We start from the raw sequence: 24,527 nt of genomic DNA, 5'->3' as shown, positions 1-24,527 counted from the left end.
GTAGACCCATCACAACATCGGTCATCTTCATCCAAGTCTACAATCCGGTCTAGTGCCCATAGTCACCCAAACCATGTATATCATCAAGTCATATGAGTCCCTTCCACCATAGCTCCGTGCTAAAGGTTCTACCAAGACTTCCCCTTGGTGTCGGCCATGAGAAGTCCACCCAAGTATCATCATAACCCAAGTGTGTGCCATCTCCAATCTATCCATGAGTCATGTCGAGCACTTAGCCAATTTCTCCATATGTTTAAAGCATGACCGATTCCTCTACAATGATCTTCACGTTCCTCCCTTGTCACGGGCATTTGCACCTTCTACCATAAGGTCACAAACAACCCCAACAAGCTCTACAATAGTCAACGGTCATTGCTTTTCCATACAAGGTCTCATCGTAGATATCTATGGTAAGATCTCCCATCACATTGGCAAACTGACTTTGCCCTTCCCTGCATATGGCCCATCCTCCAAAAGCTCCAATGAAACACAAGTAGAAATAGGAATACTTACTTCATCATGAGGCTCCTCCATGTGAGTATCCTCATCCACCAATGTCTGCAAACTGCACAATCCTGGTCCAACTTGATCAACTTCAAGTTCCTCCTCCATCATTGTCATATCTGCAACATCCTCAAACATCATGACTTCCTCTTCTTCATCACCACAATATGCGGCTACATCTTGCTCCATTTCCCAACCAAGTCAAAGAAGTTCATCTTCAGCATTCTTCTCCAAGACTTCAAGTTCATCTTGAATCCATGGGTTCTCTTCTTTCATCCACTTCAACCTATGTAAGGTCAACAAGAGCCTCCCTTTGCATTCTTCCAAACCTACCATGTCTTGTCGTCCAGCTTGGCCCAAGCACAAGGCTTCACCTTTGCTAAACTTGTCACGAAGTGTAACACTTTACTTGGTAAGCCTGGTTTGACCGAATCAAGCTCTGATACCAACTATCACAACCCTACCCTAGTAGTAGCCTTTCAACCGCACGAAGGGGGGTGCGGCACCACCACCCATTTTCTTTTTAACAATACTTACAGGTGTGGACTATGTCTAACATTCCATACTTAGTTTATTTTTCACTTTCTAAGTATTACATTCATATAAACAATGGAAACATTCAATTATTCATCTTCATCATTATTACCATTTACACATATGCATAACGGATAATTAACAGGAGGGGCAACTCCCTGAATATGAGTCTCCCTACAATGATAATAACAATTTTACATAAAATATACAAGTTACAGTCTTTGTAAGGAAACCCCAAGTTTCCTCTTTACAATTTCTGTCACAACCGTGCAACTCGGCCTACACTGTTCAGTCCACCCAAACCACCGTTCAGATCGAGTGCCCGCCCTTGCCGCGTTGGGTCGCCCAGCTCATCGGGTAGAGGTGCCCACCCCCGGGCCGCCCTTCGCACCAACTCATTGTGCCCACCGGTTCTTCCGCCCCTCACAATCGTTCAACAAAGTGATCGTTCACCACATCTCATGCCTTCGTTCAGACCTTCCCACGATGTGTCACCCACTTGGCACACACCCGCAGCTCGCCCTTCCATTCCGCACATACCCACCCTTCCGTTAACCTCAACTCATATCGTGTAGTAGACCCACGCCCTATTAGCTCATGTCCATGACGTGTCGCCCTGCCTGATGCCCACTCGAAGTCACCCAACTCTCCCATCGTTCAGTCGTTGTGCAGCGGTGCCCTTCACGGGTCACCCGCCCACCGCTCGATTGACTTGCGAACTTGCCCGCTAAACATGCCTGCCCGTCCGCAAACCTACAGCTCGCCTGCCTGCTACGGTGCGGCTTCCCACCCGACTTATGGCCCGCCACCCGAGTTTGCTGCTCCTACTCCTCCGCTTGGCGTTGCGCCTAAGAACCATCTGCACCCCGCCTGACTCATTTGCCACTCTCTTGCCCATCCACCTTGCTCATGAACTGCCTTAGAATCTTCAAACTTCAAACTTGATGCTTGTCCTCTCCATGTGTTTGCCCATATATACGCTTCCGCATGAATACTCCATGGGTTGGCCAGCCTAGGTCGAGCTGCCAGTTCAGCCAACCGCGCCCCAACTTAACTTCAGCTTGCCCAAGTCGCTACCCTGCCGAGTCCACATGTGCGATATAAGTTTGCCTTCGCCAAGTTTGCACACTTAGCCAAATTTTAGTTTTTTGACCTCTGTTGGCTCGTCACGTTCGTGCCCTGGGCGCATTTAATCAATCGCCCCAACTCATCGTAGTTCTCCAACTTGTCCCATCGTCGCAACCAACTCGCCTGCTCACCGATTCGTTGCACGTAACTGGGAGCGCGCCCACCCAACTCGTCGTACGCCAACTTCCGAATCATGGGCTTGACATGCATGCTCTGGACTTAGCCGCCCCAATTGTCTGAAGCGATGACAGAGCCCTAGTAGGAGCCCAAGCCGACGAGAACCACAACTACTTGCTCGTATTTCTACTTGACAAGTTCGCCCAGATTAACCTTCAATATCTCAGGGTTATAAGATATTAATACATTTTAAATATTATTTTTGGAGAAGGACTTAGACATTGGCTTTGGAGGTCAACCAATGTACATAATTTCTCTGGGAACAGTTTTGATTAACAAGAAATAGGTTGATGTCTTGTAGGTGCATTCTTATCCATGGCTTATGTGGATGCCAAATGATCCACCATCCACATTATAAAACTGAGATTTGAATTTTCCCACCAAGTGAGATGCGCGCCGAGCTCTACCAGAGGATGACCAAATTCAAAATAGAGTGGGTGCATCCAACTCCATGGGAAAATTCAAATCTCGGCGGCATGGTGGATCATTTGGCATCCACATATGCCATGGATAAAAATGCACGTACAAAGACATCAACCCATTTCCTATTAATGGGAGACTATTGGCCAGAGAAATTATGTACATGGGCTGACCTCTAAAGCTGATGTCTCAGTCCTTCTCCCAAGAATATACTTAGAGTGTATTAATATCTCTATAGTTATGCTATAGAGCCGTAAATGCGTTGTGACTTGTTTCGATCCAACGGTGGGCATATACTACCCTGTGCATTTATGGCTCAATAACATAACACATAAAACTCGGGTTCATCGTGTAATGGGATTGACCATGTAATCTCTGACATTCGTGTTATGAGCCCACACGATCGCCTTCCCACTAGGCCACTAGTCTAGTAGAAAGGCCAACGTTTCCATCATGTAATTTCCTGTACGTTCCACAAGTTCCCGTGCCCGAACAGTACCTCCCTATAATACTCATCGGCATCGCTCACGATCTTCACATTCTGCTGGATATCGAAGACTTCCTCCTTTGTGGCATTGTCTATTTTCCTGCGGATCACATATCCAAGAACCTTGATAGTGACAACACATATTCATACAATTATTCTAAAGAAAATCAAGAAAACAATTGTCCGACATAAAAATCAATGTCAATATCACTCCAAGAACCTTGACAGTTACAGTATACATACAACTATTTTGAAGGAAATCATGAAAACATGTGTCACACCTAAGAAGAGATGTTAGTACTTTGAGAGTGGAGGACTTTGCAACCCTCGGGAGTCGGCCACCTCTAAGAGATTGATCATGTACTCATTTTGGTCGAAGGGATCAAATCAGATGCGTGCTCGGCCTTCTGAATCTCATCGATGATGATGACAACTTGTATGGATTCACAAGACGTGGCAGTCTAACAATGCTTCAAATTTGCTGGGAAAATTATGAAAATTCTCGCAAGAATTTTTGTATATCTTATAAATCTAATTACAGCTATCAAAGTTCAAAATTTTGGGTGCCCCAAATATTTTGAGTGTTTTTAATTGTGGTGAATCCATTTCCACCGTAAAAACAATTCAAACACTTGTGCCATATTTTTTGAAAAAATTTACTAGATTTTTACAAATTTTCACTAATTTTCACTGTCAAATTTGCTACCTTGACAACCCCACGACAACCCACGAAAACCATAGTAGACACCAATTCTTACCCATTGACAACCAGAGTAGACATCCAAGGCAAAGAACCATACCTGAATTCTCTTACCCATTGGTCTCAATCTCTCTATTTGTCCACGTCCATGTTGACCATCCAGTGAAAGAAAAGATTACATAGTACGCAATAAGCCAATGATTACTTCTCAATTTGTCCACATCCATGTTGACCATCCAGTGAAAGCAAAGATTGCATAGTACGCACTAAGCCAATGATTACTTAGTATTCTGGTAGCTGAAAGTACGAGCTGCCCCTGACTCCAAGCCCGTGAGTCCACGTGATGTGAACTCTTGCAAGCTCCATGCTTCTGGGATTCTCGTAGTTAATGTAGGTGGTGATTGGTGCATTACCTACGTCTAAGTCAGAAGTGTGGAGCTTGCAAGAGTTCGAATAGTAAATTGGAAGTGTCAAGCTCGTTGGGATAGCCATAGCAGTGGTATTACGATGCAAAGATATAGTTGTTTGACAACAATAACTAAGCAATGCTACTTAATCTTTCCCACCAGGTAAAGGCCTCCTTGAAAACATCGGCCACTGCAGGCCTAGAATTTGATGTGCCACAAGACGTATGTTCGATTTCAGAATGTATTTGACAGTTGTTGAAAATTTTTCACCGTCAAATTTGACGTGTATTATAATAAGTAAACTATCAAAATGACTTCCAATTTTAAATTTAAACCGTCAAAATCTCTAATATCAATATTATGAATATTATAATACCTCATTCAACTATACGTACAAATTATAGTACATTACATTAACTTTATGTCAATAGATTGGTGAGAATTTTAACACTGTATTTATGCTCCTATTTATTAGGAAACCAAACCCCTATGAACGGAAGATGGTTGGTATACGTCTGTAATTAGTATTATTTTTCCCTTTTTGTTATCAGATTCTCATTCTGAACTTTTGGGGTTCACGAGCTTGTTTAGTTATCATCAACAAATATTGGGTTTCCATTAGATCTGGAATGTGCACGGAAATAGTAAGTTCACAGTTCCATCCTTCTATGCATCCTTGCCTCCTTGCGCAGGAATGGGTTGCTGAAGAAAGCTTATGAGCTCTCGGTGCTTGCGATGCTAAAGTGGGACTTCTAATTTTCTCCTCAACAGGGAAGTTATAAGAATTCACCAATCCCATGTGTGTTTGATGAGTATTTTCCCTAACTATTAGATTTCTATTCTGCATAATTCTTTTGAATATTTGACTTCCCTCTTATTCGCTAGACTATTAATGTGTATTTCCCTAGACTGAATGTTTGATTTCTCTCATTATTATTTCTCACTCTCTATTTACATAAAGTAATGAAAGCGTTTTAGGGATAACTGTAAAGCGATCTACTATTGGAAAGTCTCCGCCATTATTTCGGATATAACATGAATACGTAGTTAGATACATGTTTGATTATCGTTAGATATATTTTTAATTATCGTTTCACATTTCGGCATAAATAATTCATTGTTCTTTCACTTGGAGAGAAAATTTTGGGCATAACTGTCTACGTTGACTAGTTAAAGAAAGGCATTAGCTTTTATTCTGGACTTGTAAAGCTTTAGGTTGATATGATTCATTGTTCTTTCACGTTGGACTGGAGAGAAAATTTTGGGCATAACTGTCTATTGTTCACTAGTTAAAGGTCAAAGGTATTAGCTTTTATTTTGGACTTGTAAAGCTTTAGATTGATAATACTTCAGAACTGAAATAAGCATTTGGCAATTGATAATTATGTAGTCATTGGGTTAAGTTCCAATAGTCGATGAAGGCTTTCATTACCCTAAAACTACACGCTTTCCTTACTCTAAAACTCAAATAGACTTATATTGGAGTTTGAAAGCAACAGAAATTGATAACCCCTTTGTATCCATTTAAGAAGAAGCAATAAAAAAAGAAATTGCAAGCATTAAGAACAAGTATAAGACCCAAGAACCTGCAGCAATATTGAATACAAAGAATGTTAACCCGCAATCAAGAAAGGAGAAGCTTCATCACTATCTTATGGAAAGAAAGGTGAAGATGAATGAAGAAAGGTGAAGATGAATCTGCACCAGCAAATGAACAAGCATGGACCCTTTAGAGAAAAGGCAAAAATCCAGATTATGTTGTAAGCCTAGCTGACACTTAGACCAGCAAGCATGTCAATTAAGAATATGTCTGTACTATGTATTGTGCTATAGTGTATTTTGAGTGTTTATCTTATGGTTGGAATTAAGAGGGAGTGTTAGAAAAACATTAATTCCAACCACAATCTGCATTGATTGTGAGTCTTCTCAAGAGTTCAGGAGATGGTGAATCTTCTCAAGAGTTGGAATTAAGGAAGAGTATTGGAAAAACATTAATTCCAACCACCATCTGCATTGATTGTGAATCTTCTCAAAAATTTATGAGATGGCGAGTCTTCTCAAGAGTTCTGGGACTTCAGATAGCGTCATGAAAAAGCCACAAATCGAAAAACTTTATCAACATATATGTCGTTCAATGGCAATGTAAAGTTCAAGAGGTGTATTGTGTGGTGTGATCTGTGTTCTGCATTCTCCGATACACACTGTGTGAGTTATAAGAGAATCGAAAGGTCTGCAGACAGCGTAGAAAACCCATCCGTTTTGAAGAAGCGGCTGTAGCTGCCGTGAACACCCAAGGTTTCGTAGCATTGAACCAATGGCCTCCTGTGGACACAGTTTTTTTTTGGGTCCGTCGAGAGCGTTAGAACACTAACACGTCTTGATCACGGTGGACAACGTTATCACACGCTGTAACTACCTCTCATAGGGCGTCAGTAAAGTCTAAGTTACAAAACGTTTCACTTTTATTTTTAAAGATTTCATATAAACGTGAGTGTGGAATATGTGAAAGGCCATTCAAGACCTTTGAAAATATATCAATGGTGTTTTAAAAAGGATTTTTTTATAAAGTGTATTGTGAAGTGAGATTTTTTTATGTATTTTTTGGGAAAGGGTTTTTTAAAAAAGGTATTTTGAAAAAAAAGATTTAAAAGGTTTATAAAATGAGTTCGTAGACTTTAGAGGTTTTTTGCAAAAGTTTTTTATTGGAAAAGTTGCATGGTATGATTTATAAAATGAGTTTTCTGAATTTAGAGGTTTTTAAAAAAAAAAAATTTTTATGAAAGTTGCATAGTATGATTTATAAAAGGAGTTCTCGGAATTTAGAGGTTTTTTGAAAAAGTTTTTTAATTGGAAAAGTTGCATGGTATAAAGAGTTTATAGAGAAATTTATGAAGTGATTTTTTATTTTTCTATAAAAGAGAATTAATTAAAAAGGGTATTTAAAAAAAAAAACTTTAAAAGGTTTATAAAACGAGTTGTTGGAATTTAGAGGCTTTTTGAAAGAAAAAAAATTATTGGAAAAGTTACATGGTATGAAGATTTTATAGAGAAATTTATAAAGTGATTTTTTTTTTAAGATAATTAAAAAAAATATATTTGAAGAGAGTTTAGGATTTTGTAAAAGTTCTTTGGTCTACAATTTTTTTGGTGCTTTGTCAAGCATGATAGTTTTTTGGGAAGATTGTGCCTTACAAGGGTGCATATTAAAAATCATATATTTTTTTTCAGGGGTGATATAGAAAACATCCTCATGCAATCAGGAAAGTAGTTATAAGATAGAGGAAATATAGCAGTCATGGGTTGCAAAGCGCGACTAAAGAAGATTAAGGAAAGGAATAAACAAGAAGAGGCAGAGATCGTTACCATGCTTAGAGGGGTTCAGGTCACAGTCGAGGAACTGAGAATTCTAGCAGAAGACAAAGAAGAAATCAAGGTTGATTGATGTATCTTTGATCTACTACCACCTCCTATGTTTACTAGTAAATATTTTGATCATCGGGTTATCAAAATGCTAACTTTTATTCGAGCTAAAGAATTAATTGAGTACGAGTATAATAACCCTTATAATGAAGTATGGAATGCTTTAGTATTGTTTTTTATAAAACAAGCATTTGATGAGAAGTTTTTTTGCACAGTAGCAAAAAATACAACTTCCAAGGAAGCATGGAAGATCTTTAAAGAAGGATTTGGTGCAAGGGGGAGTGACATGCAGCAACAGGTTATGTTAGAAGCAGCAAAGTCAGTCGCAAATCTGAGAGTAGATGAGTAAGACTCTTAGAGGACAACAAAGCTTGGAGAATCCCAGTCAAAAGTGGACGATGGTCGTGAAGACTATAAAAGTGAAACCCATTATGAAAACATGCATATGGATGAAGAATGTGCATCAAAGATTGTAGAGAGAGAAGCATAAGCCTCTGTGTGTGAAGTGGAGCAAGAGCATAAAAATGCTCAAGGACTCCACTGTAACGTGGAAGGTGCAGATGATGGTGAATCCCATAGTGAAAACACACATGTCGATGATGACTATAAAGAGAGATGTGCATTGATGCATCCAGTCGTGACTGATGGATTTGATGAAGTTGAAATTGTTAATGAGCACATGTATGCTCCGATAACCTACCATATGGTAACAAAAAATTATGTTAATGTTAAATTTGATGAAGATTATTTAACTAGTGGTGAGTGGTTGCACATGATGCAACAGAAAGAACACATTGATATGTTGTTATTTGGTAAGAGAAGCACGCTTGTGTCTAGAAGCCAATTGGAAGACAACCTGTTTGCAATAACAGAGGTTTGTGAAGGAGCAGAGAAGGAAAAGAAAGAAGAGGAAGAGCAAGAAGCTCTCACTGAATAGCATAATAAAGATGTTTTTAACATTGTTTTTGAATATGCAGGTGTTCAACATAGCATGGGAGAAAAACGTTGAAAATAAGGTTATTAATAATTTTGATGCGGATTTGAAGCTCATTGAAGAATGGATTCACAAGACAATTAAGCAAATTGACACAAGTCATAAAGCAATGACTATAATAAAAGAATTGAATGAAATGGAGAACAATGATCTTTAGTGTGTAAATTACAGGAAAAAAGCAGCAGTACCTAATGATGAAATTGAAGAGAATGATATGGAAGTTTCTAAAAACAAGGAAGAATGCATTAAAACCATTTTCAACAATGGACTCAAGAAGAGATAGGATTTTGTTATCAAGAAATATGGTAGAAAGAAAGTTAGGAATATGAAGTGTAAGTAGAGCAAAGAAGACAATTTGAAGATGCAATGTTGTGGTAGTAGTCCATGGTTGAATGAATATTTGAAGAGGAAGGTGTTTCAACACAAATTCAAGAAAATTAAAAAGAAAAATTGTAGCAATAGAAAGTAAAGAAATATGGAGCCTACAGTAAGAAATCACAACAAAGAATGATGCAGTTTCGAGAATATAGAATCTACAAGTAGAGAAAAAGAAGACGCAAAATTGTCAAAGTTTTGAGTCATTGTAAGGCTAGTTGAGACATAGACCAGCGGACATGTTTGAGTGATAATTGAGTTAATTTCTATTGTAAGCCTAGCACACATAGTTAAGTCGTGTTGAGTCAAGTTAAGTCATGTTTGAGTTATGATGAGTCATACAATCGTAATTAAGGGGGGTTATTAGAAATTGTGATTACTCTCGCATGCCAGAGTTGGCTAAAATTACAGAGTCAATGTTATAGCTCCAAATACCACCTTATGTATTTGTGATGCTTGGTTTATGGCCTAGGGCAACCCCTCCTTCCAGACTTGGTCCAAATATTCAAAAAACAGTGTTTTACTCCCTGTACGCGACTTTGCCCTGTATTAAACGTGTGTACACACGGGTCAATCTATACCCAACCCGCGTATATGTCTTAAAACACTTAAAAATAAATAAATTTCCTTAATTATGGGCAGAAATCACTGGTTTTACCTATTGATTACCTATTAGTGCCCATGGCCCAACTGTTCCCAACTATTTCCCAACTAAAAAACTACTTTGGGAGAAGTATAAAATGACTTCAATGGGAAGGCCTCAAGGGGGAGAGAAAATAGAGAATTACTATGCTAAGATTATCCCTTGATCAAGTCTGAAGATCCCTGTGCTTCAAGCACTTCCCCAAGTTCAGGAAACCCTTGTTTCCTTGAGAGTTGATATCCTTTCACTTGTGGGATATATCCTTGTGTTGGTTATGGAAGGAACCTTTTGAAGACTGGGACTGGACGGACCTGGAGGACGGTTCCACTTAGAGCCGGAAGAGGAAGACTCAGGTGAACTCTTTCTATGTTTCAATTATAGTTATCTACAATAAAAGAAACATTGTCTTGTTCCTGATATCAACTTTGTTCATGCATCTGATGTTATTGTTATGGTTTATGTGTGAATGACTATTTCAATGTATAACTAACCATCTACTTATATGCTATAAAGTTGATTTCACTATAATGCTTTATCTATATGCTATTATGTGTCTTTGAATTGGTTGTTTTGCAGGTTCAAAGATCGTGAGGAGTTGCAGAGGGTTTGAACCCTGGCTGGAACTACCCGAACAAAGGACCCCCGAGTATGTACATCCTCACATAGTTTGCTCGTTTAAGCATTTTTCCTGAGTTATTTGCTTGTTTCTTGCTGTATATTACTCTTGCTCTGCTAGGGTTCTGACCCAAAGTCCTAGGGGACTTTATCCCTTAATAGAATTGGCGACTCCACTGGGGACAAAAATCTTGTTGTTCCTAGTTTGGGTTATTTAGTGCCAATTAGGGCTCAGCTTTCAGTTTGCTTGCTGTGATTATATTGTCTGCCCCTGTAGGAACTCAGACTTCAAGTCTGATCCTTTTCATCAGGCCTCATTTTTTGTTTTTTCATGTAAACTTTTATATACGCACCTTTGTTTGGTTATAAAAGTGTATACACACTAGTTTCTCTGAACTGAAACCACGTATACGCGGGTTTCGTTTGTCTGAAACGCGTGTACACGCAGCTGTGTAGAGACACAGTCGCATATACATTTGTTTTGCATGATTTTTTCAAGTCTTATTATCTGGAAAGATTTGTTTCTTGACCTGTGTGCTTCCTGGGTGGTCAGTTTCTATTTTCATATTTTAGTTTTTTAGTGAGCCTAATGTTTCGAGTTCTCTCCTATCTTGAAGAGTTTTTGGTCTCGGTTTGCATTACAATGAGTTTTATCAGTTGTGTTTGAACACACAAGGCTTCTTATTGAGGTTCTTGATTGTTCTGGTTTTCTGGAATAGAAGATTGCTTGCAATCTTTGTGTCAAGCTTCATTTTTATGGTTTGCTCGCTTGGCTTCCCATCAATTTTATGGCCATTCACTTCTTCTTGCTTTTTGAAAGTTTTTGTTTACAAGTTTGAAAGTGTGCCTTTCCTGATTTCTTGATCGATGTCTCAAACCTCTTTTTGTTGCTTTTGGATCATTTAGTGTATCTTGAAACACCTATTAGTTAAGTTTTCATTCATGTTGAATTGAGAACTTGCAAAGTTTCCTTGTTGTTTGCTTTTGATCTTTGAGTCTTTGGTAGCATTTTGAGTACTTTCGAAAAGTTTCATTTATTGTTTTTTTTGAAAAAGAAAAGTCCTTCAAAAACATTGTTTTTCTTTTCCTTAGCCAAGTTTTTTGGTTCCTTTTTCATTTGTTGAAAGTGAATTGTGATATTTTGCAATCTTTCCTTCTTGTTTGAAGAGAATTTTTGCATTCAAGATTTATATTATCTTCAATACTTAAGTTGGCTTATTAATCATTATAAACAATTGCTTTCGTTTTTAGAGTGATTTAGGATCTTGCATCTTCATTACACCTTGCATTAGGATAGTTTTGCATTGTTAAAGCATTAGTAATATTTTTAGTTTTTGCGTGTGTGAAGTGTTTTGCAAGAAAAGAAAAGAAAATTTTGTTGCTTTGTAAAATTTTTGTAGAACCCAAGTAGAAGTTGCTTTTCATCGAAAGAAAAATGATTGCATTCATGTAGTTGCTTTTTCTTTGATTTTGGTTGAGTTATACACACATCATTAGTTTCACTCCCATACCCTTCACTTAGAAGAACAACCTTTCTTTAATTAAAATAAACTGGAACTTTTTTATATTGTCATCAAGTACACCAACAAGTTTTAGGTTATTTAGGGCCTTGGATTAGGTGAGAGGAGAGTAAACTATCGAAAGCCACTCTAAATTGTCAAACATAGAAGTCTGAATAGAGAGTGAAAATCCAATAGCGTTAGGGAGATCAGGAAAGCTCCGTGACTGGGAGTTAAGCACGAGGGTTTTTGAAGATAAGGACGAGAGATACACCCTCTATTACTTGTCAGATCTTACCTCACGATTGTTCCACTTGGCTTTTGATACGAGTTGGTGTCTTTAGTTGCCTATCCTAGGGATCTACATAGGTGGCTACGGAGGGGAATCCCGTGGCACCTGAGGTTGACGTTGCATCACGTTCAACAGTACTTCTGGAGGGCACCCTTGTGAAGCTTAGGGGCTTGCACCGGTAAAGGCTGTTGTCTGGAGGTCAGTGTAACTACCTCTGATACCTTCGTTGGTAGGCCTGGGCCGTCATTATCCCAGACTATCTTCGGAAGGTCCCTTACTTCACTTTCTTGTATTTTGGTGTCCGGTCCTCATCACCCAGAGCGGAAATACTTGGAAGTTTCTTGATTGGTTGTATCTTTAGGGAATTTATAGTCGAGTGCTCTTTGTTCCTTGTATATAGTTGGCTTTAGGTATTTTTGTCTGGTCACTTTTGGACTTTAGATTCTGAGTGATTGACTTACCACTCTGCTGATCTTGAAAGGATTTTTATCATTCTTTCGAAAGTTGTGGAGTTCCCTCCTCAAGGGCAAAGGTTTTGATTGTGAACCTATCTTCCTTGAAAAGCCATTTCTACATTCCCGTAAGGGAAGGGTCTATGAATTAGTTAGATATGGCCAATATTCCTATGGAAACCAACCAAGGTACCCTCCCAAAAGGGGATCCTTGTGCTTTTCCTTTCTTTGGAAACGTTGGTACTCCATTGATGGCCACTTTGAATATTCCTGGATTGAATGTTGGAGTACCTGTTTGGCTGTGGTCCACTCCGAATATTCCTGATGTTCTTGAAGCTTCTTAGATGAATGCTTTATTTCAGGGGCATCACATGGATGCTAATTGTTCATCTTCTTTCAAAGATAAATCTAGGATTCCTCTTTCTCCTCCTTCTTGTAATAAGAAATCTAAAAGGAGGAGAAAGAGGAAGACAAAGAAAATGAATAATTCTAGCCATTCATCTTCAACCTCTGCCAGTCATGTTGGAGATGAGCCTTCAGCCGTTGCAAGTCATGCTAGGGGCACCATTCTAGTGACTGTGAGTCATACTAGTAATTCATCATCAATCTCTGCTAGTCATGTTGAAGATGAGCCTTCAACCGCTTCCAGTCATGCTGAGGGCATGATTCTAGTCACTACGAGTCATACTAGCAAAGTTCAGGACTCTCCAAAAACCACTTCTAGTCATGTTGGTGGATTGGAGGTTGATAAGAAACCTGGACGTAGAATTTTTAAACCTAAGTTCCCCTGTAAGATATGCAAGGGAGGCCATCTTACTCATTTATGCCCTGGTATTCCATAGGTACAAAGGATATGGTCCGAGTCTGAAATTTCTTCTACTCCTGGATCTGATATGGTTTCTCATCAATCCCATCAACCATTGGTTGATAATGTGGTAGAGCTAGTGCAATCTTTGGCTGATTACACTCCTCTTTTGGGGGGTGAAATGTCTAACAAAAGAGTCTATTTGATTTCTAGTACAGAGTCTTCTGGTATAGGGGTAATTCTGGTTGCTTCAAATGTTCCCCCTCCAAGTTCTCAGAGTGTCTCCTTTGATTGGGATAGTCTTGTCGAGCCTCGTCTTCCTTCCGTTGCACCTTTCCAAATAAAGGTCAGAGTTAATTCCACAAATATTTATCGATTTATGGTGGATGAAGGATCCTCTGCAAGTATTATATCCTGTTTGACTTGGAAATCTTTGGGTTCCCCAAAGTTGTTGACAGCTCAGAGTCAGTTGTTAGCTTATGATAGAAGACCTGGTGAATCTATGGGTGTTCTTTCTCAATTGCCTATTACTTTAGGTGGGAAGACTATCTTAATCGATATGATGGTGGTTGATAGCCCTTTAGACTTTAATATGCTACTTGGGTGTGATTATGTCTATGCTATGAATGCAGTGGTGTCTTCACTCTTTCGAGTGATGTGTTTTCCTCATAAAGGGAATATTGTTACTATTGATCAACTTCCATATGATAATTACCACCCTAATTCGAATTTACTACAGAATAGCCCTTGGTTCCAAGTGTTCAAGTAGACTCTACCCCGCCACGGGTGAATTATGTGGCATTGAATCCTCAATGTTCAATCGCTTCTAAGAAGGATCCTTTGACCTATTATTCTCCTTCTTGGGACTTGATCCCGACAGTTGACCGAGAGATTCTTCCTATAGGGACATGGGACCCCTTAATTCCCTCTTTTGATCCTTTTAGTTCTCATGATTTCTCAAAACTTGATTTGCCTTCACAGGAGGAACTCTTTGAAGCCATGAGTTTTGACTACCAAAGGAGTCCTTGGCTTGAGCCCTGCAAGGGGTTTGTCCAGAAGAACTATTATGCATAAGCCGCAAGGTTGCGTGGTTCCCTGTACCATATTGTATATATAAGGTACACATTTTCAAGTTTTTTATTCTATAAAACAAGATTTTATAGGAAATTTATATGTGGGATGTATTAGCTTCTTGTCTAGTGTTCCTATTTATGTTTATAGAACTTGTGTTATGAAACCAGCTTAAGAAAAGATAGAAAATATAGATCAACGCCTTAGAATTCATCCTCTTCGAGGGGGAAACCTCCTTTACATTACATGAACAATTCTTCGATGATACAAATGAAAGACCTCCTTTCTATATATAGGAGTCTAAGGGATCATAACATAATCAGAGCCGACATAACAATAATAATGTAAGGGCACAATAATAACAATAGTGGGCTTCTATGGGGCACAATAGTAACAATATGGGCACTACATGGGTACATCAATATAATAAGTGGATTGTAATAATAACAATAAGGGGTTACACTAGTAGTATAGGGGCCTAACATGCCCCTCTCCTTCAAAAGGCGTTGTCCTCAATGCTTGAGTAGTTCTTGATGCTTCTGTATAAAATTCTTGTCCTCCCATGTGGAATCTTCAGCGGGTAGGTTCTTCCACTTGATGAGATACTATGAAATTGATTGATTTCATAGCTGTCAGGTTCTTGTTTCTATGACTGCTCCAGGTTCCAATATGATTTTTCATTCCTCTTCAATTTTTGGCAATATTTTTTGAATTGGGATCTTTTGCAACTTTTTAATAAGTGGCCATACTTCTTCATCCTTCTTCCATTCATCCCTTGCCTTGTTTATCCAATCTGGTTGGATAATAGAAATAGCACAAAACAATGCTTCCACATCCTCATCCTTCAAGAGTCTTCCCATTTGGTAAGGTTGCCATTTCTTAAGTGAATGTAGTATTGCCAACATTTCCTTCTCATAAATAGCTTGCTTGAGATGTAGCAGTAAAAATACCCAATCACCTACATCAAAACATTTTTCACTACGATCTTGATCTACCTGTTGTTTCGTTTGATTTTGCACCGAAGTGGTGTTATCCTTTAAAATTTGGAGAACTTGTTGTTGATGCTCGATGTGATCTTTCACTGCTTGAACCTTTTTCTTCTTGATATGTCCTTCTATCGCTAGAGTTTGAGGAGTGGTAATTTCTTCCAATCCTTTACAAGATATGGTCGGATTCATTTCTTGATGCTCGATATGATCTTTCATTTCTTGAACATTTTCCTTCTTGATATGTCCTTGTCTCTTGATAGTTTGAGGAGTGGTAATTTCGACCAATGAATTAAAAGATATGTTTGGATTCATTTCTTCTTTCTTGATGTGATCTTTCACTTCTTGCACCTTTTTCTTCTTGATATGTACTTCTATCTTGAGAGTTTGAGGAGTGGTAATTCTTGCCAATGCTTTACAAGATATGGTTTGATTCATTTCTTCTTTCTCTGGGGTGGGGTCCTGGAGTATATCTTCTTCTTTTGATGTTTCTTGATCCTTTTCTTCCTCCTCTTCATATTCTATGTAAAATAATTTCTTCTCAGCACACTTATGACCTTTAGTGCATTTTCTATCACAATTGTAACAAAGCCCTTTTTCTCTTTTTTCTTCCAATTGTTGTGGTGTAACCCTTATAGGTTATGGAAGGCTAGGTGAAACAACATTTCCATCTTTATAGTTGTGAGGGGTATGCTTCTTGGTTTCCATAATTTTGCTTTCCACTATGTCACAAATCCCTTTTACTCTTTCTAATTGTTGTGATGTTGCTCTAAAGAAGGTGTTGCTCTTTGTATCCTCATAATGTGCTATCAATTCCTCCATGAAAATTGACCACGTAACAAGTTGTTTACAAGAACAAAGCCCTTCATACCATAAAAATTGATCCAGTTCTAAATATGAAGATGCAATACATACCTTTTGTAATAGTGGTACACCATGTAGATCAAAATATTTCTCCATCTGAAGTATCCAATTTACCGGATCCTTGCTATCAAACTTCCTCATCTTTCTTTTTCTTGATTTTAGGAGCTCGATCTTGAAACGACTATAACTCTGTACTTTCAGATCTTTAAGTTTTCAAATTGTGACCTATAGTAAGCCCCTGTGTCCTCTTTCCAATGCCACTAGTCTGATCCAAATTGGATTCTCCAAGGAAGAGTTATGCACAATCTCCCAAGATGACCTGATTATAGACCTTTCCAGAAGAGCAAACTTGTATGAAGTGCCACGTGTCACTATTTCAACCTTTCGCTCTGAAAAATATCTACAAGAAACTACAGTCCATCCTCTTGCTGTACCTTCTTACGAAATTTCAATCCGATGCTCAGAGAGAAAGTTATAATGATTTTCCCTAGGTCACTTGTTTGGAATGTAATTCAGGATTCTGCAAAAAGACCAACTTCCTCAGATCATATCTCTGAAAATTTAGTGCGAAAAGCTCTGAAATTTGGACCCGAGATTCAGTGCGACTTCTTCTCAAATGGGTTTTTGTTTTAGCTTCTGAAACATCGTAGAAAAAAGTTCTAGTGAAAATTCCACGATGACCTGTTTGGAGCAGCGAAACCTTAGAATCCAAAGCTCTAATACCAAATGTTATGAAACCAGCTCAAGAAAAGATAGAAAAGATAGATCAACGCCTTAGAATTCAGCCTTTTCGAGGGGGCAACCTCCTTTACATTACATAAATGAACAATTCATGGATGATACAAATGAAAAGACCTCCTTTCTATATATTGGAGTCTAAAGGGTCATAAAATAATCAGAGCCGACATAACAATAATAATGTAAGGGCACAATAATAACAATAGTGGGCTTCTATGGGGCACAATAGTAACAATATGGGCACTACATGGGTACATCAATATAATAAGTGGGTTGTACTAATAACAATAAGGGGTTACACTAGTAGTATAGGGGCCTAACAACTTGGAAGATTTCTCCTTTGGAAATTGTTATGGTTGATCCGTTCGGACAGGTATTGGTTCTCAAAACTGGCATATAGGTTAGGTTTTCACTTGCATTGTGCACTTATCAGTTTCCTTTACCATTTTTGCCTTAGGATCGACCCCACCAAGTTATTGTGTAGAACCTTCTTAGTGCTTAGAGTATCATGACTTGTGTGGTAGAGCCTACCTTATCATGGGTGCCCTAGATAGTACCTTTTTGTCACTTGGCACCCACGCTGATTTTTTGTTCCTAGGCTCGGGAGTCCTCTTTAGTCCCACCATGACTTGTGTGTTGAAGACTTATTCCTCTTTGCTTCTTCGCTTTGTTCTAGGCTTATACCCTAGAGGCTCCTTTGTGTTGAGATTTACTACTGCATTGCATTTTGACCATTTGCACCTTTTGGCCTTGAGCCGGCTTCACTTGGACTCGTGTTTAAGCCACTTTTTGACCATGAAATCTGCAAAATAAAACTTGCAATCCCTTAGCTTCTGCGACTTGACACACCCTGAGACCTGTCGAAGGAACATCCTTTCGAGTGTCCTTGACTAGTTTCGCCTCCCTGCATTGAGCATAGGAATGTTCCCATCCCAGGAACTAGATCATCTGTTTCACTAACACTTGTTCCTTCCACTATACTATAGCATTCTTTTATTCCTTTTCTAGCTTAAAGAAAAAGACAAAAAATTATATATTCCAAAAAAGAGCGGGAACGGGACAACATTTCCATTTATTGTTGGCAGCTAGAGTTAGTCGCGTCGCCCTTGAACAAAGCACTCAAAAGAAATTCTCTCCTCCATTTGGGCGGGATTTAGTTTGACTTAGGTACACCTTAACCTTGTTATTGAGTCAGTTCTCCTCCGATTGGTTATCTCTTCCAATCATATGGAGAGTTCATTCGTACCTCCTGCATGACGAACTTATACAGAGTCATCATATGCTACCACATGGTCAGCATTGAGTCGTGCTTTTGTTCAAGGGAAGTAAGCTTGAGTCGGCCTCTCTGCAGTGTGTCTTGACCTATTTTTCAGTCGGCCATCCCTGGTTGTTAGTGTCTTGCTTATCATCACATCAATTATATTGGTCCTTTACTCATGCCGGTTTGAGAAGGTCTCCATTGACTTCTTGCTGGCGGGTCTTGTCCTTATCGATGACAACATCTTGCTCTACGGATAGGCCTAGAGCCACACCCTGTCCCTATTTTCATTATTGATATGTCACCTTGTGCTCAACATTGATCAATATCATGGGTCTTTGACTGAGTGGTTTCCCTTGTGTTCGACATCAGCTTTCATTATCACACATTGGGATTTGTGCAGTACCTTGGTTTCCATTTGACCCTATTGAAGGATACCTCGCCTCTATGTCAGCTTTCTTTAGTGGTTGGCTCAGAGGATTTCTATTGTGCGCTAGCTACATCTTGTGTATGCCGGGAACGTGCTTCGATCGGGTTATTACATCTTTTTCATCCGATTCCTTCCACATTATTGGCCTACGGGTTACACTCGCGCTAGATTGATGAAAGATGCCTTAAGGCCTTCCTTCTAGTGGATCTTTCCCTATCAACTATGACTCATTGCTTTGGGGCAAAGTTCTAGAGTCCGTTTGGCAGTACCTTGGGGTTTGCAGCCTTTAGTGGCAGATCCTTCGCTATCGACAGTGGGGAACCAGCATTGTCTCTTGATTGATAGATTCTTATAGGTGTTCGACTTCAGCTCATCTATTCGTACTTGTTAGATTGTACTAGGTACCTTGACTCTCATTATCATTATCGATGAGTAGTCTCGCGTTTGTTAACGGTATGCATAAATGACCGGTAATCAAACGATTTCTCACAAGGTTGACATTAGATCATTTATTCCCATTGAGTAGAAACGTACCACGGCGGCCGGTGAAGACCTCAGGTTGCATCAACATTCTTTGGTTAAATTATCAGTTGCTCCTGTTGCTGCTAGTTGACACCATTCCACATTATATGTTGCAGTCCTTCACAACGAAATCCTATATGCTGACATCCAAGTTGTGATGTAGTACCATCTTATTCCATCATGTTCATTTGGTACCATTGGGATCAGTTTTTGACATCAGTGATTAGCTTTATTGATCATCTTCTTATATGTGATATTCAGACATGTACTTGTTCGATCGTGATCAAATGATCCATTATGTACTTTCAGTTCCTTATACTTGTATACACAGTGGATCCGCTTGTACTTGATATGTGGACATGCTTTACTTTCTCTAAGCATGGATATGCCTGCCTCAGATAGTTGTTTCTTTCTAATCTTCTTTTGCTGGCATGGGAGGCTGAAATCTGGTGAAGTCCTTCCCGATTTTTGACAGGTTTCCTTTTCGTATACTTAATACATTTCATCCATCATGTTCCCTTTCTGACCTCATATATTAGGGGGCATCTGTTATAGCTCCAAATACTACCTTATGTATTTGTGATGCTTGGTTTATGGCCTAGGGCAACCCCTCCTTCCAGACTTGGTCCAAATATTCAAAAAATAGTGTTTTACTCCCTGTATGTGACTTTGCCCTATACTAAACGCGTGTACACATAGGTTGATCTATACCCAACCCGCGTATATGTCTTAAAACACATAACAAAATAATTTTCCTTAATTATAGGTGGCGATCATGGGTTTTACCTGTTGATTACCTATTATTTCCCGTGGCCCAACTGTTCCCAACTATTTCCCAAATGAAAAACTACTTTGGGAGAAGTATAAAAAGACTTCAATGGAAAGGCCTCAAGGTGGAGAGAAAATAGAGAATTACTATGCTGAGATTATCCCCTGATCAAGTCTGAAGATCCCTGTGCTTCAAGCACTTCCCCAAGTGATCTGAAAATGGAATGTACTTGTTTAAGGGTGCAAGGTATCCATTTCCCATAATTGCAAATGTGAACTATACACTCCAAGTGACCATTGAAAATGTGAAAACTTCTTATTTCTTATACAGAGATAGACTGTAGGGGCATTCACCGGACATGTCACCTCTAAAGAGAGGATGAGTTCCAGAGGCTACCTAGCCCTCTACAGGCTCTTCCTAAAGAAATAACGAAATAAACACTTAGAAGTCTTTGACATACACATACTTGAAGTTTGATGTCTTGCGGAATAAGACAAATAACTTTATGCAGCTTAATAGGTGATTATGTGTGTATGCAAGTTATGTATATTTGTTTTTTAACACTTTATATCAGTTTTGTTTAGCATATCATCTTCAGCAAATAAAGACATCAAAATGATAAATCAGATCACCCCCTCTGGGCTACATCTGCTAGACCAAACCTCTCAAACTAGGCTTGTCCTCTTGTATTAAAAATGCTACAAAGGCTAATACAAGAATATGAGTGTCTTGAAAGACAGATCTGACTGTAAATACATAATTAGAAGATAGGAATTAGCCTAACATGCTCTTTCCCAAACACTAAACAGTGAAATTGTACCTTATACAGTACTTTCCCCAATTGGCCCTGGTGACCCTTTAGACTTGCATGGAGAATTTCGAGGTGAAGATGACCTCAATTGGTTCTAAAACCTCTGCCATTAGACTCAGAAGGTGGAAAATAGCAGACATAGGCTTTTGAATCACCAAAAATGGATGAACACAGTCCCAAACAGCTCAAGCACTGAAATGGCCCTGGTGGCCCTGAAAGCTTCCCTGAAGCTAAACAGTGAGAAAAATGCCTCAACAGAAAAAAAGAGTTGTAGAAATGGATTCATAATTCTGAAAACCTTCAGGAATGACGTTCGTTCCACATTCAATGGTTGCACAATTCCCAATGCAGCTCCCAAACTGATTTGGCCTTAGTGGCTCCTGGAACTTCCACGAAGCAAAATCACCTGCAAGTGACCTTAGATGGCTATCAAACCTGTGTCAATGGCTTCAAAAGGTCGAAGAGACCCAAAATAAATAAAAAAATCATCCAAAAAGGACTTTCCTAGCCAAAGTTATGGCTCATTAAAGTTTCTCTAGTTTGCCCTAGAAAAACTCAAGTTAAAATTGGCTAACTGCCAGATAACCCCACTAAATTTGGCAATTCCGCCATTTTTGGAGCGCTCCGCCAAAAATCCGCCAGCTTGATTGTTAGTTAACTCCGCATTCAGCGCGCATGTGACTGGGAATCTCGGGCTGGTAGTTTGCATTGGAGTTCGCGCCGGCGGTTAAGGGTTTAGGCCCACGGTTTTGGGCATGTTGGTCACGTGTATGGGGGCTGGCCCCCTCCGGGCCCCGCCTTAATACAAAACCAAAATTTATAAATATTTCCGCCACACATATAACAAATGTGGCCCCGGTGGCGCGTTGGTAAGGCGTGGTTGTTGGAGCGCACAGGTCATGTGTTCAAATCCCTTTGCTGCCAAAATTTTAACGCATATGCACCCATAATGCTGATGTCACCCTGGGCAACGTGGTGGCCTCCGAGCTTGCCACGTGGCTACCTGCCATTGGTTGCCCCAAAAGGAACATTTCTAAGAATATTCTTTTTAAATTTTTTTTTTTTTTGAAAAAAATTCAAAAATTAAGAGTCATTGGGCGATTTTGTTTTTGGCATAACTTCTACATACGGAGACCATTTTTCAAACCATTTGTTGTGCTGGAATCAGGAGGATCAGCTCTATCGGGTTGGTTAGGTTCGAACCAATTCTGGGCACTTTCATTTTGGAGCATTTTATGACACTTGCTCCTTAGCTCCTGATCACCAAGTTCAGGAAACCCTTGTTTCCTTGAGAGTTGATATCCTTTCACTTGTGGGAGATATCCTTGTGTTGGTTATGGAAGGAGCCTTTTGAAGACTGGGACTGGACGGACCTGGAGGACGGTTCCGCTTGGAGCCGGAAGAGGAAGACTCAGGTGAACTCTTTCTATGTTTTGATTATAGTTATCTGCAATAAAAGAAACATTGTCTTGTTCCTGATATCAACTTTGTTCATGCATATGATGTTATTGTTATGGTTTATGTATGAATGAATATTTCAATGTATAACTAACCATCTACTTATATGCTATAAAGTTGATTTCACTATAATGCTTTATCTATATGTTGTTGTGTGTCTTTGAATTGGTTGTTTTGCAGGTTCAAAGATCGTGAGGAGTTGCAGAGGGTTTGAACCCTGGCTGGAACTACCCGAACGAAGGACCCCCGGGTATGTACATCCTCGCATAGTTTGCTCGTTTAAGCATTTTGCCTGAGTTATTTGCTTGTTTCTTGCTGTAGATTACTCCTGCTCTGCTAGGGTTCTGACCCAAAGCCCTAGGGGACTTTATCCCTTAATAGTCCATTAACTGAGTGAAATTCAGTCATGTTGAGTCATGTTTGTGTTAATTTATATTTTGGGAAAATTCAAATTTAGAGTTTGTGCACATGTTGAGTTATTTTGGGTGAGTAGTTAATCCAAAAAGTATAAATACCCCTCACCGAGTTCATCCTAATAATCTAGTTTTGTTTGATCAATAGAAGAGCGACAACTCTTATGGTTTGTGTGTTAAATTTTGTGTTTCTCCTCCTTGCATTTCCAATAAATACCAGAAATTAAACTGGTCCTCTCATATTCAGATATGCCATAATATTTATATTGTATTTTAAATATAAAATTAAATTTAATGATTTATTTTTTAAATATTTGAATTATATTATTATATGTACTCAAAATTAGAAAGTTTATAAATATTAATTATTTAAAAAAAATTAATTGACCCGAGATGTTCATTCTGTTGTCGTTATGTATTTTTGAGGTTGAGGGAGTAAACACATAGGACAACATCAAAACCACTTTGGAAGCTGGGATCTAGCCCTGCCAGCTTCAGAGATGGACCTCTGTATTTAATTTAGCTTTGTTTTTAAGTAAATTTTAGGCTAGCTATGACTATACTAATTGTTTTGATTTGATTTGTTTGGTTGATTTAAGTGTTATAATTCCATTGGGCCATGGAGTCTATAAATTAAACTGGATTTTGCATCAATTTTTTGAGGAGTTCTCACAGGGTAAGCTAGGTTGCACTATTTGGATCTTTTCAGAAATTAAATGGATGGTGAAACATCAGAAGTGTAAGGTTAAGTAGAAATCAAGGAGAAATTAAGAATTCCTTGATTTCACTTTAGTGGAAAACATTAAAATTACCAACAACCAAAATAGGGTGTTCTAAGTAACAAATCCTATTTGTCATAGTTTTTGTTAAGTAATTTAGATATTTAGAATAAAAAAGAAATAAAAATAATGTTTAAACAAATAAACAGAAGGAGCACATCACCATTTGGTACACCACATGAATCCTGTGAAAGGACCTTGTATTATTGATGCTCCAGTACTTTGAAACTTTACGATATGCAAAAGAAATTACATTCAAAAATCAACCCTTAATACTTCAAACAATAAAGTATTTATACTGATAATTACAAAATCATTTACAAAATTGTTGTCAAACAGACAGTGTATTATTAGCCTAATTACAAACAATAAGATTCATTCCTGGAAGAAAAATAGGCCACGTAGACATTTGGAAAGCATGATGGATCTCTTTTGATGGATTCAGTTGTCGAGTCAACCTGAAACTATGCTGAGTTGGTGGGTTGATTGTCATGGTGGCCGCTGTCTTACTACTCCCGAACTACCTTTTTAATATAGTAAATCGATCAATTCTTCCCATCTCTTTTCATCTGGCATGGTCAATTTAATCACCCTCCGATAAATTTCATCTACCTCTGTGTATTTGTAAAAATTTGGATTCACTGTAAAAATGTGTTTTACCTCATTCTGTACGTAGAAATCATTTGACATGGTTTCCAAAAATTCCCTTGATGTCATACTGCCCTTAATCCCAGTGAACTTTATGTCACTTCTTTCCATTTCTTTCATCTTCAGGACATAGTTTTTCTGACTGATCAATTTATCATTTATTACATAAATGTTGGGTAGTCCTTTTTGGATCAATGCTTCAATTACGTTAGTAAACATGTTTACTTGGAACTCTAATGTTTCTCATCATTCTTCCAACTGATCAATAAGGTTCCTTTTGGTCAAAACATTTTTGACCTCTAAAATAGTGGCAGTTTTATCATTGATT

This window comes from Pinus tabuliformis, chromosome J (genome assembly GCF_031772625.1).
Source record: "Pinus tabuliformis cultivar Carrire ecotype Pingquan chromosome J, CPIR1, whole genome shotgun sequence".
Lineage (NCBI taxonomy): Eukaryota > Viridiplantae > Streptophyta > Pinopsida > Pinales > Pinaceae > Pinus > Pinus tabuliformis.
This window is presented reverse-complemented; position numbering follows the sequence as displayed.